The sequence below is a fragment of the Podarcis muralis genome, chromosome 6 (assembly GCF_964188315.1).
Source record: "Podarcis muralis chromosome 6, rPodMur119.hap1.1, whole genome shotgun sequence".
Lineage (NCBI taxonomy): Eukaryota > Metazoa > Chordata > Lepidosauria > Squamata > Lacertidae > Podarcis > Podarcis muralis.
The window spans coordinates 34,438,163-34,456,620 of NC_135660.1; positions in this window are offsets into that span (position 1 = coordinate 34,438,163).

Here is an 18,458-nt window from a genome sequence, read left to right on the forward strand (position 1 = left end):
TCATCATGTACAGTGGTACCTCGGGTTAAGTACTTAATTCGTTCCTGAGGTCCGTTCTTAACCTGAAACTGTTCTTCACCTGAAGCACCACTTCAGCTAATGGGGCCTCCTGCTGCCGCCACGCTGCCGGAGCACAATTTCTGTTCTCATCCTGAAGCAAAGTTCTTAACCTGAAGCACTATTTCTGGGTTAGCGGAGTCTGTAACCTGAAGCGTATGCAACCCCAGGTACCACTGTATAGTGTTCATGAATGCACACATCAGTTGCAGTTCAGAAAAGTGTATTAGTAGCCTACATACGATTGACAGGCTTTACCTAATTAGAGTCCCAGAAGTTATAAATAAAGTTGTATAGGTAAACGCAAACCACAACAAAAGCAGGAGACAAGGGATGAGTGAAAAATGCCTCTTGCATAGAACAATTGATCAGTTTTATTTTGCTTCTTCATTCTGAACCTCTTGAGCAGAAGTTTCAACTCGGCATTTTGCTTGCTTGGCAAGGATATATGTAAATTCCTCACTAGGCATGCCAAATCAAATTCCACACTGGCTGGAGCCTGTCCAGACAGTACCTTCTGTACTTTCCTGTACCCTCTAGCACTTTTAATATGCTGAAAGCACACACGCTCCCAAGGATCATCTGGAGAAAGCAACAGTGGTGAGGTGTCTTGCTCACAATCCATACAGTGGACAATGTCCCTATTTCACAATGTGTATTGTCCCACGACCCAGTAAGGATAAGAAATTCCAGGGAAATGCAAGCCGGGCAATGCAGCGATCACAGTCTCATGCAGACACTGAAGCATTCAATAGCACAGCATCTGCTGAAAGAACTTAGTATTCCCCCTCCTGGTATCACCTACAAAGCAGTTTCTTTGTTTAAAAGTTTACTTATAAATATTTCAGCTCCATTAGCTGAGAAGCACATTAATCTGCACGATGCAATGAACTGGGCTCAGTTCTGCAGTTGCAAATTTGTAAAAGCAGAGTAAAAAAACAGAGACGACATTGCAATCGCACAGGAGAACAGGAGCGATATTTTCACCAATGAAGCCCTTGGGAGATGTCTTATTCTGATTAGATTGTGAGCCCATCCTTTCAAATGGCTCAGAGAAGGCAGCAGTTTATCTTTTCTTCATGTGTGTGTGTCTGAGAGAGAGAGAGAGAAGGAGAGAAATTCCAAACCACTTATAAAATAACTGCAACACAACATGATCAACATGCATCAACATGATCAATATAATCTGAAAATTGCTAAAATCAGTTCTTTTGTAATGAGCCATGTTTGGGTTTGGGTCTGGGCTTTGGGGCAGGGAGAAGGTGGATCGGTATGTAATAGTAGTAGTAGTAGTAGTAGTAATAATAATAATAATAATAATAATAATAATAATAATAATAATAATGTATTAATTATACCCCACCCATCTGGCTGGGTTTCCCCAGCCACTCCCCAGCCACATGTAGAATGTTGAGGCTAGGTGATGGGAGCCTGGGATGACAGTCAGGATGGTAGTATTTGTGAGTTGACAGCTGGAATAGGGAAAGGGAAGAGAATGGAGGATAGAGGGTCAGCCCAACACATTTTGCTGCCAAAGATGGAGCAAGGGATTCCTCCCCGCCCCTCACCAACACCGCTCAAGGGATATGGCATCCACAGCTGAGTTATTTTGGCACCTGAGAATTGAGCAATTCGTTGCTCAATTCATTGCGCAATTGTTTGATTTTTAATTTTTTTTATTGTTTTATATTATCCTATTGATAATTTTCCAATATGGCTGAAGCTGGGACATGCCCTAGAATTTATTGATGAGTGTATGGGCCCATAACCCCCCCTTTTTTAAAAACAGCAAGGAAGTAACTAAATAAATATTCTTAAATGTGTTGGGAAAATAGGGTTGGCAAGCATTGCTTAATCATCTGTACAAGCTAATTGATCCACATAATCCTGCACATCCAGAATCAGGGAGCAACTCTATATACAAGCAGCTGGTGTAAAGCAGGACAGTGTAAATTAATCCCAGGTGAAGTTACACCAGATCCAGATTCTGTTCAGAAGCAGAGCTACTGCTGTCTGAGCTAGCCTGGCCCGAAGCCTGGCAGAGGGAAAACAAGCTTTTTAAATAGTTGTTACACCACCCTTTCTGCCAGGTTAATTTATGCTGGGTTGCTGCATCACGCACCAAAACTGAACTGGCTAAGGATTCAGCCTGGGTTCCCCACTCTCTAGTCCTGCCACACCCCCAGAATGCCCCCCTTTTCAGGGCTTTCATCAGCCTAAAATCCACCAGGCTCAGTTCAGCCTGAGATACACTGATGTATCTCTCCTTCCTCATCTCAACTGGGATCCAGCAGCTGAGCCAAGCCCAGCTGATTGCTGATTGTTACTATTTTGATGTGGCAACCTGATCTGGAGCTAGAAGTGTAATCGCAGCCCTCAAGATAAATCCAAGCAACTCATCATCTGAAAAATCCAATGCTGCTGCTTTAGATGTTTGTGATTCTTCCTACATGGAAAGTACTTTGGTGGTGCATGCCGTATTTTGTTTCGAAATGTCTCAGCACATGAGTTTTATGTCTTTCCCCTGCCCATCAGTGTTTTCCCTGCAGAATGATCATGACGTCTGAAGCAGATTGATGCCTATTTAAAAAAATCACCACTTTTGTAGGGCAAGAGATGGTCATATGTTTTATGCTGTCTGCAAGCGCCACCTACTGCATAACTTGTGAAAGGAATGGCTATGAACTTGGCGGAAGGCTGCTGTAACCCTGATGGCACTTTGGCTCAAGTTCTGTTTTGTGCTGTGTGACCAACATCCTATTGTACAGTGGTACCTCGGGTTACATACGCTTCAGGTTACATACGCTTCAGGTTACAGACTCCACTAGCCCAGAAATAGTGCTTCAGGTTAAGAACTTTGCTTCAGGATGAGAACAGAAATTGTGCTCCGTGGCAGCAGCAGGAGGCCCCATTAGCTAAAGTGGTGCTTCAGGTTAAGAACAGTTTCAGGTTAAGTACAGACCTCCAGAACGAATTAAGTTCTTAACCCGAGGTACCACTGTATCTCCAAAGAAGTATTGTACACCCAGCCACCATACTACCCCCACTCCTTACATACTTTCACTCTGCTTCATCTTCAAATTGAACCACCATGATGGCGGCGGCTATAAATAGCCATTTGAACATGCTATTGCCACATCCTAGCAGACTTGTCAGTGTTAGCTCCAAACAGAGCCTACCTGGTTGAGCCTGAAGCATCTGTGATGCCTGATCTATTTTGCCTGTTGCTCTTTGGCATTCAGGGGACAATAGGAGGATTAAAAAGTGCTAAAAACAATGTGAGTACTGTATTCTTGCTCTGGGAAAAGTAGCTTTCCGTAAACCAATGGCAGGTTTCTTGTCTTAAATTTTGCCTGCACCGCTAGCAGATTGTGATCATCCTTCCTGTAAATCAAGACTGCACTCCCTTCAGCTTGTAAATCCTTGCTTCAAATTGCTGTTTCATTGCAGCAATTCTCTTTACCTTAAAACCATAACAAATCTGCTTAAATATCTCTAATAACTCCCTGGAAAGTACCTGGATGTCTGACAAAAGAAATCCATCATTGGTTTAGAGAGATAGCATACCGTTTTTGATTAACATATTATTATACCCTCCACGGTACCCAGTCATAGAGTTCTTGGTACATAACAGAAAGTGGAAAAGGCTTGATAGTGTTGAATTTCCCTCCAGTAAGCCTGAGCAGACATTGCTAGTAAACAAAGCTGGTTAACACCAAGTTTTTATGAGAAATGTTACGATTAGGGACTGAGAACCCACTGCTAAGTTCCCAGAGCACTATGGCAGATGGACAACAGCCTGCACCTGTAGCATCTAAAGGATCACATGGTGTGAGTAAATAACCTGGTTCCTTCCCATCTGGAAGTCACCATCACTCGAGCAGGATGGGATGTAGCCACACAGAAGCAAGTCCAATACTACTCTTGAGAATGGAGACCCAATCAACATGTAGTGAGGAATGGAGACAGTGAGCGTGGTCCTCTTCCCTCTCCATGTTGTCCATCTGAGTAGGAATATTGGGTTGGGTCCTGTCTAAGTTACTTGAACACAGACCTTATTGAAATGGGTGTGACAAGTTAGTCTTCTTGATGATTTACCTTACATCCCATTACATTCAAGGAGAACTAAGTTCAACTAATTTACTCTGGATCCAGCCCATAGACCAACATGAGAACAGGCCTTCTCTGCTGTGGCTCCCTGTCTGTGGAATGCTCTCCCCAGGGAAGTTTGCCTGGTGCCTTCACTATACACCTTTAGGCACCAGACAAAAACGTTCCTTTTTAAACAGGCCTTTGCCTGTCTTGATCTCCATCCTATACTCTTTTAAAAATGCTGGCTCTTTGGGGTTTTTTTATTGGGTTGTTTTTGTTTTGATTTTATGTATTTGATATTTTATGTGAACCGCCCTGAGACCTTCAGGTATAGGGCAGTATAGAAATATATAGACCAGTGTAGACCAGGGTTGGGCAATTTGCAGCCCTCAGCCTAATATTGTGCAGGTGGCAAGAAAAGAAAAATCAGGCGATAGAGAGAGGGAGAAAGATGTCCCACCTATTGTTGGTTCTGAATTCCATCCACTGCTTGTATGTGGCCCCCAACAGAAAAAAAGGTTGCCCACCTCAGCATAGAAATGTGTTATAAGCTGCAAAGGAAGATGGGATGTTTTAGTCCTTATACAAGTATTGCAACCATCAGATTCTACCAGTACCCTGAGATTTTCGTTACTGCTTGTGTTTTCCTTCTACCCTGAACTGCATGGCAAAACATCTAAAAGGATAGTCACTAGACAGATGTCAAGGCGGGAGTCAGGAGCAAGTCAGCAATACTTCACAGGGTGTCAGTGAAGTTAACTCTCTATTCAAAGAAGCAAAACAGCTCTTTCCACAAACTCTTCCCAGCAGGTCTTGCCTAGTGAGGACTGAAGATCCCCACCTTCCCACAGCTCCCTAAGTCTTCTCCTCTCCCGGGTCTTTCCCAAGCAACCTGAGATTTCTCCGCTTTGTCTGTCTCTGCTCCACCCTCTTCATTCCTCTTCTGGAGAGGGAAGCTGGTCACAGCAGGAAGGGGAGAGTCCCTGGCTTCTTCCACAGCCTGCCTCCACTCTGCCTCTTGGTCCCCTATCTCTCCAGCCTCCAGTTCTGCCTTGTATTCTAGACAGCCCTCTGCATAGCCTCACTACACCCTGTTACTTCTTCCAACACCTCCTCCTCCTATTCTGCTCCCTTTTCCCGCTCCAGCCACTCCTCACTGTCCCACCACCAATCCCCTGGCTCTAAGTCTTCCTCCCTTGGGGGTTCCTCGGCTAGAACCTCCCAACACCCCTCTGTATCCAGCCAGTCCATGGCAACACACTGGCAGTTACCTCAGTTCCTCATCTGTCATGATATCATTCCGTATTTTTTTGTGCCAGCAATTTTTTCATCTGCTTTTAGCCTTCACACAGTGAAATTGGCTATGCTTTGAGGTTTTTTGATTTCCAGCATCTCTCCTTCTATATTAAATTCCCAACAGCGTCATCTGAAAGCCTAACCGTTTCCAGATCTCCATGGTTCTTCAGATCGCTTTCTGGTTAACAAGCTCATTGAAATAAATAGGCCATGGGGTTGCTGGGCTGGAAACTGCAGCTGAAGGTGTGACAGCTTTCCTGCAGGGTGAGAAAATTCTGAGACAGGAAGCTAGTTAGAGCTTCCAGCTGACTGCAGAGCAGACCAGGTCCTCCTAGAGACCATCAGGCACTCGTCCCTTTGCCTGCTCTGACACCACTGACAGCTGAAGCAGCCTTATACTGCTATACCATTGGGTCCATCTAGCCCAGTACTGTCGACAGTGACAGGCAGTGGCTCTCCAGAGTTTTGGACAGAGGACATTTCCAGCCCTAACCTGAGATTGAACCTGGGACCTTCTGCATCCAAAGCATGTGCTCCTCAAATGAGCTGCAGCCCTTCCCCTCATTAAATACTAATTTGCATCTTGTTGTCCTGCTTGTTATCAAGCTCTCATATCTGCTGGTGGTCTGTTAAGAATTGTTTTAGAAAGAATTGGACTGATCTTAATGATAGACTTGTAAATATTGATAGTTGTTGTTGTTGTTTAGTCGTTTAGTCGTGTCCGACTCTTCGTGACCCCATGGACCAGAGCACGCCAGGCACTCCTGTCTTCCACTGCCTCCCGCAGTTTGGTCAGACTCACGTTTGTAGCTTCGAGAACACTGTCCAACCATCTCGTCCTCTGTCGTCCCCTTCGCCTTGTGCCCTCCATTTTTCCCAACATCTGGGTTTTTTCCAGGGAGTCTTCTCTTCTCATGAGGTGGCCAAAGTATTGGAGCCTCAGCTTCACGATCTGTCCTTCCAGTGAGCACTCAGGGCTGATTTCCTTCAGAATGGATAGGTTTGATCTTCTTGCAGTCCATGGGACTCTCAAGAGTCTCCTCCAGCACCATAATTCAAAAGCATCAATTCTTCGGCAATCAGCCTTCTTTATGGTCCAGCTTTCACTTCCATACATCACTACTGGGAAAACCATAGCTTTTACTATACGGACCTTTGTTGGCAAGGTGATGTCTCTACTTTTTAAGATGCTGTCTAGGTTTGTCATTGCTTTTCTCCCAAGAAGTAGGCTATCAAATATTGATAGTACCATGCTTTAAATAGATGGTGACCCAATATAGTCCTATTCCATCATGTTTATCCTTGGTGGTTGTTTTAATTAGCTATTCCTTTATACAAACCTTCATCCAAATCATGTAGGGCCTGCCATTCGAGCCCTGGATGAAAAAGTGTTTGGCCCATTAATGTGGAGACTGGGGGTAATTTGGGGAATGGGCAATTTCATTTCATACCAAAGTATCTACTAAAAATGAATGGTTTGGCAAGTGTAGGGTCTCTTTTACCGCTGCAGCTATGTGGTTTCTTTCTAGGAGGTAGCTCCTGGTACAATTTTGTCCTATTCATGGCCACAGGAAACTGCCGCTTATCAAGTCAGACCAGTCTAAACCAGACTTTGCCAACTTGGTGCCCCTTAGATGTTTAGGATTACAACTCCCATCAGCCCCAGCCAGCACAGCCAATGGTGAGGGATGGTGGGAGTTGTAGTTCATTATCTGGAGAGCTCCAGGTTGGTGAAAGTTAGTCTATTCCATTTGTTCCCACTGCTCAATTATAACCAGAAATATTTCTTTGCAGACAGTTCCTGTAATTTATCTATTATTTTACTAATGGAGGAACTTCCTCCTTTTCCATCCCCTGACTCATTGTTCACATACTTATGGTCATCTTTACAACCATGAGAAAATCAGATGGATGACTGCAATTGCTAATATTTATCCAAGGTAGACAGGGATACTTCTCGAAAATACTTCAATTGCTTTCTTGAAGCCTCAAGTGATCACAGCTGCTGCATTTATATCCTGTGCTTAAGCATCTGGTGTATATTTGTATTAAGAATTAACAGACAAGTCCTCCCAACCTGTGGAGAAATAATAATTTCCTCTACTGCTGATGACCAGGCTCTGAGTGCCATTGCTCATGTAGTCAAAATAGTAACACACACACACACACACACACACACAGAGAGAGAGAGAGAGAGAGAGAGAGGGAGAGAGAGAGAGAGAGAGGCAGGCAGGCATCAGCAAGCTTATGAGAAACCCAAGGTTTGCCAAAACACAGAATATTTAGAACTAGCAACTGCCCTCCTGCTGGCTCTACTTGCCACCCTTAACCCCCTTAAGACCTTGTCATCCCCTCCTCTTACAGCTCACCCAAACTGTCCCACATTCCTTCCCATCCCTATTCATATGGCCTGCCTGTCTCTGATGATGCCACTTCTGCCTTGATAGTGGAGGGCAAGGAGGAGAAAAGTGATGGCGGCAGAGCAAGATAGCTGCTGAAAAGCTGTCCTGGTGTGTCATGACCATTCCAACGCAGCTCACCTGGGTTACCCACCTGTGTCGCTTTACCTGGGTTGCTCACGCCATTCACTTGGGCTGCCTATGCCGCCCACTTGTGCCAACTGCCTGCTTGGGCCACCCACTCATCTCCCTCTTCCTTGCCCTCCAACCCTGCTGCAATGGCCCAGCAGCATCTCTTGTTTGACCCCACAGGCTACTCCTTGAATGGAAAGAATGAGAAAATGCATTACAGTGGTACCTCGGGTTAAGTACTTAATTTGTTCCGGAGGTCCGTTCTTAACCTGAAACTGTTCTTAACCTGAAGCACCACTTTAGCTAATGGGGCCTCCTGCAGCTGCCGTGCCACAGGAGCACGATTTCTGTTCTCATCCTGAAGCAAAGTTCTTAAGCAGAGGTACTATTTCTGGGTTAGCGGCGTCTGTAACCTGAAGCGCATGTAACCTGAAGCATATGTAACCCGAGGTACCACTGTACGTTCTCTCAAAGAACCTTTCATCGCATAACCTGCTTTCTTTTAGAGCTATATTTGGAAGGTTTGCTTCTAACAGTGATTCCCCGGAAGATACTCCAAAGTCAATTGTGCATAGATACTGTTTCTGGAGCTTTGGCATCCCCTACACTAGAAACTGTCAATATAAAATGACACACAGAACACGGACCCTTTTGTAGACCCCTGCATGGTAACGTTAAATTTGCAAATCCATGCAAGAGCAATGAAGAGTCTCGTGGCATCTTAAAGATGAACAAATAAGGAACCTCCAGACTAATTTGGCACAACACAGGTCCCAGTTAGGACTGTGAGGCTATTTCCCCCAAACCACAGCCACCTCACACCAGATGCCCTGTGGGGAGTTCAACTGAACAGCCACTCCTGTGGCGATCACACAGGGGACCCGGATGTTTCACCATCTATTGATCCCTGTGCCACCACTTTATTTCTCGCTGCCACCACCCAGAGCCCTACTTGGGAAAATACTGCGTCCAGTCAGGGTTAAATAGGAACATAAACTTCTGTTTATTTATTGCAGTTTAACAAGCGTGTGGTTTCATAAACGGTCTCAGTCAATTACAATCATGGGGTGCCTATCCAGACCTATAACTTCTGCTACCTGCTCTTACTCACTAAAACACCTCTCAGATATTTACTTGTCTTCCTAGCTCCTAACTGTTCCTGACTCAGCTTATTTTGCTACACTAACTCAGACTCTATCCTAATTCACTCCCACTCCAACCAACCAACCTCCCAACAAACTCTTCCTCTTCGCCCCTCCCAGAGCTGGTTTTATAGTCCCTCTGACTCCACCCCCTGGGTTCTGATTGGGTAATCTGTTTAACTATTTCACCTCCAGCACTCTCATATGTTAACATCACAGCTCCCTTCAGAAAGAAGGGTTGATGGCACCACCCATCAGCTGATAAGTGGTACCTGCTGGATTAGCTGCATGACCAAGGCCCCTCGGCGGAACTTGCTTGCACAGCTGATCCTTGCAGAAAGCAGCTTTGCTAGCCCTATGCCTGGTGATAGGGAAGTGCACAGGTCTTGCAAAGCGCATTGTGTGGTGCTTCCCAAATGCCAGCTGATCCAATCTGCTGGAGCCAATCTGGTGCTTCCACCAGCGTGTTTGCCTACCTCAATACCACCTTGTGCCTCCCTTGAATGCAGCAGCAGTGCAGGCAACCTGAGGTCAGGTGAGTGCCAGCTCCCCAACCTATCATTTGCTACTGAATAAGTAAATAAATACCTATGGATATTGTTTGTATAAATCTGCACTATTACTCATCTCTGCAACTCCCTCTTCCTCTTTTGTCCGGTGCTGCTATTCATGCCTGGTCATGCCTCCACAGGGATGGTTTCAATGGAAGGAAATGTGAGAGTTTAGGACTAGGAACAAAGAAAACATTTGAAGAAGGGATATTTCTAAAATTATAAAAGGATATGAAAAATGAAACACTTATGAGAAAACTGCCAAATCACCCAAGCACCCTGTGGGCTTCTCATGTAAAGGTACCCCTATATGAAAATAAGGTTGTTTCCATGTAAGCACAGTCTGCAGGAAGGTTGTGTTTATAAGCAGAAAATTGAACTTCAGCTTAATGAAGAACATTTGTCCCCAGCGGAACATCTTGTCAGCTATAATAACTCTCCTCAGCCTTTATGACAACCCAGAAGAATTATCTTCTAAGAAATATGATCAAAAGACCTATAAAAAAACCAAACAAGGAATTTACTGGGAAAGATTCTAAAAGCAGGGAAATTAAGGGGGAAATACAAGGAGAGTGAACCTACCAGCCATGAGATATAAGTGTGGCTCAGTCTATTGAGTCTGACGTAAGTGACTTAAAGGCAGACTTATGAAAAACCCTCACAATGGGAAGACTATCTGCTTTTCATTATTTGGTTTAGTCTCAGGAGCAGATTGACCATCTCGCAGTTGCTTTGGAATGGGAAATGCCAACCCAGATACAATGCCAGTCGTCAAATGGAGCAGGGTTGTGCAGCTGTATAGAAAGGAAGGCTCAAGTCTGTTGGGGGGGGGGAATTCAGCATTGTTTGTTATTTCAAAGCCATTTCGAAATGGCATGTGGTGGGGGTGAACAAATCCTCACTCTGAAATTTATTTGAAGTCATTGTACTGTAGTTTTAGTATGCCATGCCCTGGTCCTAACTGCACTACAAGGAAACAAAACCAAGTGCTTCTATATAGGAGATATGATCAAGAGAAACCCTAAATGGACTTCAATAGCACCGTTTCCGGGCTTCCGGTCAGCTGCGATCCCAGCGCAAGCAGGGTTTTACACCGTGAGGTGAGAACCCGAGCTATTTTGAGGGATAGGGGTGTCTCCAGGGCGCGGAGACCCCCAAAACTCCTTTGAAGGGTGTTCAAGGAGTCTAGTCCTCGGTACGACCGAAAGAAGGATCAAACCGGCTACCAGGTACCCGAGAAAGGCGAAGAGTGTAGCGGAGAGATCCAGCGGGTCTAGAGGAGCCATTTTCTAGCCTTCAAATAGCGAAGCCCTGCGCTTGCAGGGAGAGCGGCTTGCTCTCAAAGAAAAAGAAACCCGATACCTGCAACTTTGTAGCTAAGAGCAGCAACAAGGAAGTCTTGGGGAACAGAGAGAGGAAAACGGAGTTCAGTCGATAGCCGAAGTCAATTTAAACGCGGCGAGAAACCAGTGCTAAAGAGAGTGAGTAATCTGCCCGGGCGGTAACGTGGTTCCCTTTTAAGCCCTATCTCCCCCTCCGGAGAAACAAACGTTAAAACACAAAGGAAGATTTACAACCGTGGAGGAGTGGAGGAGCTCGGAAAGGGTCCAGGAAAAGAGAGGGCTGGCGTCCTTGATGAACAGGAGGTTAAAAGTAGGAAAAAGGACGCTCTCTTCTTTTGTGCTTTAATGCTATATATGTGAGTGGAAATCTTGGAAGAGAAGCACCAGACGCCATTTGGAACCTGAGAGAGAAGTTTGTGGGAAGAGGGAAAAAAGAGGACAGTGTTCTTTGATATTTGCTAGCTTGCATCGGGAACTGCTTGGGTAGAGCCACATTCCCTCTGTTAAATCTGAAGACGGAGGTTTGAGGTTAGAAAACGCTAAATTTTTAAGAGACTAAGGTTACTTTAAGAACCAGCGAGATCGTGTGCTGACTTGACGAACTTTTGAAAATAAGATGGAGGAGATGGTGTGAGTCGTGACTAATCCCCCCCACTCATTCTCCCTCCCTCTCTCCCTCCCCCCTACCTGACCACCCAGCACTCATTTCTTTAGGTTTAAATGCCTCCTTGCTATTGAGCTTTTTGAAGCCTTCCTAGCTCTTGGATTAACTAATAGAGGACTAGTTGGGTCGGGAGAGGAGAAGAAGCGTGTGTTTCTGGGACCATCACATACTTAAAGGAAATATCCTCACAACAGGAACCAAGTACTGGCCGATAAGTGAGATTACGATTGAGATAGTGAAGACACACGACGTACTATTACGGATCAACTGTTCTGCCCCTGATTTTTGCATATGGTTTTACTGATTATGGATTTGTGTTTTTTTGTGGGGAGTACATAGAGATAGTAAATGTAAATCCCAGCAAGGAAGGAAAGTGAAAAGTGAAAATAAAGAAACAGTGGGAGGTACTAAGAGAGGGTGGGAGAGAGGGAGGGGTATAAAGGTATAAAGGGGTAAGATGTCTCATACAGGGAAGAAAGGAACGAATGGGGGAACCCCAGGAGAGAGGAGGGGCTCGAAACAGGAGGTGGATTTTAAGTCGGATATTCTGAAAATGTTTGCAGAAATTAAGCAAAGCCAAGCTAACGTAGAGCATAAGTTAGAATTGGTGGACAAAAGAATTGGGATATTAGATAAAAAAATGGAGGAAACTGTGAATGAACTAAAGGGCCAAGTAAAAGAAATATCTAGGAGGACGCAGCTCACAGAAGAAGGATTAAAAAGGACAAAGGGGGAGATAAGAGATATTAAGAGGGATAAGGAAAAGATCAAATCAGATGTAATGGAGTTAAGTAGGACACAGGAAGAGATAAAAGATATTATAGCGATGAATGAACTAAGGCAGAGGGGGGTGAACCTGAGGCTGAGAGCGGTCTCAGAGACACAGAATGAAAATGTTAAAGAAAGATTGACGAAGGAGCTAGCGGAATGGATGGGTATATCAGTGGAAGAAATGGCCAATAGTGTACTGAACGCATTTAGAATGCGGGTCAATGCAACAAAAGCAAAGAGATTCACAGGTGACTGTTTGATCACTTTCAAAAATAAAGAAATGAGAGACAGGATCCTTCAAAGGAACAGAGAAAAGAGATTGAATATAGACGGGAATTACATAATTTTGTTTAAAGATATCCCAATTAGATTACTTAAAAAGAGAGACTCTTATAAACCCCTGGTGCAGACATTGAGGAAAAATAAGATTGAGTTCAGGTGGGAATTCCCGGAAGGGATATCATTTACATACAGAGGTAAAAGACATAAGCTTATAAACCAAGAAGAAACTGGGAAATTCCTTAGGAAATACAAGGAGCTAAAAACGGAGGAGCAAGAATTAGGGAGAGGAGAGAGGGCCCCATCAGGAGAACCAAGAGTGCTAGAGGAGGGAGAAGAGGAGGGGAGTGGGTCGGGAGAGGAAGAAGAAGAGGAAGTGGAAGATTCTGAGAATATATAACTGATAGGAAGATTCTAAAGAGTAACGAAAGGAAAAGCTAAGCATTATGGGATTAAAAATTTGGAATTGGAACATAAATGGGATGAACGACAAAAAAAAGAGAAATAAAATTGAACAATGTTTGAAAAGGAAAAATTTGGACATTATCTGTCTTCAGGAGACGCATGTGGCCAGAAAGCATAGAAAGGTGTTGATTAATAAACGGCTAGGAAATGAGTTTGAAACCCTGGATAGGGTAAAGAAAAGAGGTGTGGTACTGTATATTAGTAGTAAAATAGAAGCTAAAACAATGTTCAAAGATGAGGAAGGGAGGATGATAGGGGTCAATATCAACTGGCAAGGAGAAAAGATGCTGGTAGTAGGGATCTATGCCCCGAATGGTAGTAAAAATGAATTTTTTAAAAGATTAGAAGAAAAACTAATGGAGTATGTCGATCAAAAAATAATCCTAATGGGGGATATGAATGCAGTCGTCTCGCCTGATATGGATAGACTTAGAGACGGAACAAACAGAGAGGGGAAACTACCAAAATCTTTTTTCGCCTTAGCGGAAAACTGCAGTTTAGTGGACATCTGGCGCCTCAGACACCCACTCGAGAAACAATTCACTTTCTATTCAGAACCTAACCAATCACTCTCACGAATAGACCAGATTTGGATCTCAAAAGATCTATGTCCAAGAGTTAAACTTATAGAAATAAGACCGAAAGTAATATCAGATCACAATCCATTAGAGATAGAACTAGAAAGCTTAGAGAAGAGACCCTTTAGATGGAGATTAAAGGACTATTTGTTAGATGATCAGAAAGTGGTGGAAACGGCAAAGGAAAAATTGACAGTGTACTTTAAGGATAACTGTGATAAAGGAACAAAAGAGAGCGTAATCTGGGATGCAAGTAAGGCAGTAATAAGAGGGTACTTCATACAACAGAATGCAATTAAAAATAGAAATAGAGAGAAAAATAAAGAAGAGATCCTCAGACAGATAATGGCAAATGAACAAAAGTTAGTCCAGAAGCCTAACTGCCCAAAGACAAAAGAAAAAATAAAAATACTGCAAACCCAGTTTGCCACAATAATAAACAGAGAGGTAGAGTGGAACATTAAAAGATTTAGACAAAGAAACTTTGAATTTGCGAACAAACCAGGGAAATGGCTTGCCTGGCAAATCAAAAAAAGGAAAGAGCAAGGGACAATCAATAAAATAATAACAGACGGGGAAGAAAGAACTGATCCCAGAGGAATAAGGAGTGAGTTTCTTAATTATTATAGAAATTTGTATAAAGATCAAGAGAGAGTTGCCCCAAGGAAGATAGAAAGATTCTTAAAGGAAAAAGGGGGACAAAAAATTCCAGCAGAAGGGAAACAAAGACTGAATACCCCAATTGAAAATGAGGAAATAGAGGAGGTAATTAGAGACCTAAAGAGGGGCAAAGCACCAGGCCCTGACGGATTTACTGCAGGATATTACAAAGAAATGAAATCTATTTTGGTGGGACCTTTGAAAAAGACTATGAACATCATCTTAAAGGAAGGAGAAATCCCAGAGACCTGGAAGGAAGCATACATCACGTTCCTCCCCAAACAAGACGCGGATTTAACCCAGGTTAAAAACTATAGACCAATCTCACTGCTGAACACGGATTATAAGATATTCGCAGGAATCCTGGCAAAAAGGTTAAAAAATGTGTTAGTAGATATTATTCATACGGACCAGGCAGGATTCCTGCCAGGTCGGCAGATGAGGGATAATACAAGACATATTATTGATATGTTAGAATTTTTGTCTGTTAGGATTGATAAGCAAGTCACAATGATGTTTATTGACGCCGAAAAGGCGTTTGATAATGTGATATGGAACTTTATGTTGAGAAATCTAGAATATATGGATGTAGGTAACAACTTCTTCAACGGGGTAAGGGCAATATATACTGAACAAAAGGCCAAACTGATTGTAAATGGTACGGTTACGGAAGAGATAAAAATAAGGAAGGGCACAAGACAGGGCTGTCCGCTCTCCCCGTTACTATTTATAACAGTGTTAGAAGTACTCTTAAACTCGATAAGACAAAATGGAAATATAAAAGGAGTAACGTTAGGAAAGAATGTGTATAAAACTAAGGCCTTTGCCGATGATTTGATAGTGATGACAGAAGACCCTATAACCTCAGTAGAAGAAATCTTGAAGGAAATAGAATCATTCGGAGAAGTGGCTGGGTTTAAACTAAATAAGAAAAAAACAAAAATGATATATAAAAACGTAGATTCAAGGACAATAGAGGCAATCCAACAGCAATCACAGATAGAGACGGTCAAAAAGGTCAAGTACCTCGGCATCTGGCTAACACCTAAAAATAGAGACCTATATAAAAATAACTACGAGCCGATGTGGAGGGAAGTAAAGAGAGACTTAGAAAAATGGGGACGGTTAAAATTGTCAATGTGGGGAAGGATGAATATGATCAAGATGAATGTTTTATCAAGACTAATGTTCCTATTCCAGTCTATCCCTATAATAAAAGGGTGCAGGATTTTCAAAGAATGGCAAAGGACAATTTCGAGGTTTATATGGCAGGGCAAAAAACCCAGGATTCAATTTAAATTACTAACAGATGTAAAGGAAAGGGGGGGCTTTGCCCTGCCAGACCTGAAATTATACTATGAGGCATCTTGCCTAAGTTGGTTAAAAGATTGGGTTAAATTGGAAAATACGGAGCTCCTCGATCTGGAGGGCTTCGATAACTACTTTGGATGGCATGCCTATTTATGGAAGAACAAAATGAAAGCACATAAGGGGTTTGGTAATCATATATTTAGAGGACCGCTAATCGAAGTGTGGGAAAGATATAAAAATGTGTTAGAACCGAAAACACCACACTGGTTATCACCCCTTGAAATAACAAGCATAAAAACGATCAATATGAGAAGCAACTGGGCAACATATAACCAGTTAGTTATCAAAGTGGATGGGAAATGGAGAACAAAACCTTATGAACAGATAAAAGAGTATGTTTACGATTGGCTTCATCACCAACAGATTAACCAGATGCTTAGCAGAGACATCAAGGAAAGAGGCTATGCGGACAATGACTCGAAATTTCAGACGGAAATAATAAATAATAAAGTGAAAAACATATCCAAGTTGTATAGGATGCTGCTAGACTGGAATTTAGCAGACGAGGAAGTTAAATCAGTGATGATCCGCTGGGCAAAAGATATAGGGCATAGTATACAATTCGAGGACTGGGAAAGATTATGGAGAGACGGGTTGAATTTTACGGCGTGTACTGTGATAAAGGAAAATGTCATGAAGATGGTTTACAGGTGGCACCTGACACCCATGAAACTTTCAAAGATGTATAAGGTGGATAATAAGTGCTGGAGGTGTAAAGATGCAGTGGGCTCCTTTTACCACATGTGGTGGGAGTGTGGAAGGGTAAAGCTGTTTTGGGAGAAGGTTTATACCGAATTAAAAAAGATACTAAAGTACACGTTTGTAAAGAAACCAGAAATTTTCTTATTAGGGATGCTAAGACAAGAAATAAAAAAGGAGGATCGCAGATTGGTATACTATGCGGTAACAGCAGCAAGGGTTTTAATAGCTCAGAGGTGGAAACAGCAGGAAATCCCAACAACGGAGGAGTGGAGATCTAAACTATCGGAGTATGCAGAACTCGATAAATTAACGGGGAAAATTAGATATATAAAAGACCAAGTGTTCATTAAGGATTGGGGAAAGTACGCAGATTATCTGGAAGGTATTAGTGATGGACAAATAACGCTAAAGGGATTTAAAGATGCACTGTGATAGACTACGGGTTATTGGGTAAGGAAAAGAGAGAACAAAATTGGAGACAATGACAATAACAATATAGAAGATGAAACGTGTAACTTTATTTATTGCTTCGAACGACTTGCGGCCAAGCTGAAGGAAGTCCTGAAAGAAACAGCTATGTTATAGGAGATTGTAAAAACAATAATTATGTGTACCTTTTACTTGTTTCTTTTGTTTTTTCTGTATGTTCTTTCTTTTTTGTGTTGTTGTCTTTGTTATATGTGTGTTATCTTTGTTTTTCTTTTTATGGAATAATCAATAAAAAAGAATTTTAAAAAAAAAAAAATAGCACCGTTTCCAGAACATTCTTCCCAGGAAAGCTCACCTGGTACTGCCCTTGTCATTGTTTCAGTGCCAAGCAGAGGTTGTTTTCCCAGTTATTTTGCCAGAAACAGTGGATATTATTACTATTGGATTGTAATTTGCTTTCTTAGTAAGAAGTGATACATACATTTAGCAAACCTAAACCTAACCAATAGTCCTATAGAATGCTTGACTTCTGCCAAACTGCCTTTTAAAAGCACACGCAAGACTTATGCGGTGTATGCAGCTTGGTCTTGGGACAGGGAACAGCTGGAAAGCAAAAGCGCATTCGGTACAACCAGCTGAATCACGCTCAATAAGTCAATCATGGCTAAATTAGACATAAGGGCAAATATATAACTTCCATCACATTGAGGAGCATAAAGGAAATTGACTTATATTGAATTAAGACTGTTGGCCCATTGATCTATCCAGCTCAATACTGTCTGCACGGACAGGTGGCAACTTTCCAGGCAAACGACCTTCCAGGCCAGGGATTGAGCCTGGGACCTTTTGCATGCAAAGCATGGGATCTTGCAGTGTGATGCTATGGCGCCACCATGTCCTGTGTTTATTTACCCCTGCTCTGCATCAGTGGAGATGGGGAGATGCAGGACATTGTGACATCACAATAACAGTGTATGCTGGAATGGAATGGAACGGAGGAACTAGATGTGTGGTTGCCATGGTGTGTGTGTGTCTAGCGACACATTTACCATCATGTATTGTTTGACCCTAAGGCTGTTTTTGATTGTATCCATTTAAATCAGAGCAGACCTACTGAAGGAGGGACGCGGGTGGTGCTGTGGGTTAAACCACAGAGCCTAAGACTTGCCAATCAGAAGGTTGGTGGTTCGAATCCCCGCAACAGGGTGAGCTCCCATTGCTCGGTCCCTGCTCCTGCCAACCTAGCAGTTCGAAAGCACCTCAAACTGCAAGTAGATAAATAGGTACCGCTCCGGCGGGAAGGTAAGCGACGTTTCCGTGTGCTGCTCTAGTTTGCTAGAAGTGGCTTAGTCATGCTGGCCACATGACCCGGAAGCTATACGCCAGCTCCCTTGGCCAATAAAGCGAGATGAGCGCGCAACCCCAGAGTCGGCCATGACTGGACTTAATGGTCAGGCGTCCCTTTACCTTTAGACCTACTGAAATCAGTGGCCTTGAACTTATGCACATTAACTTTAATGAGTCTAC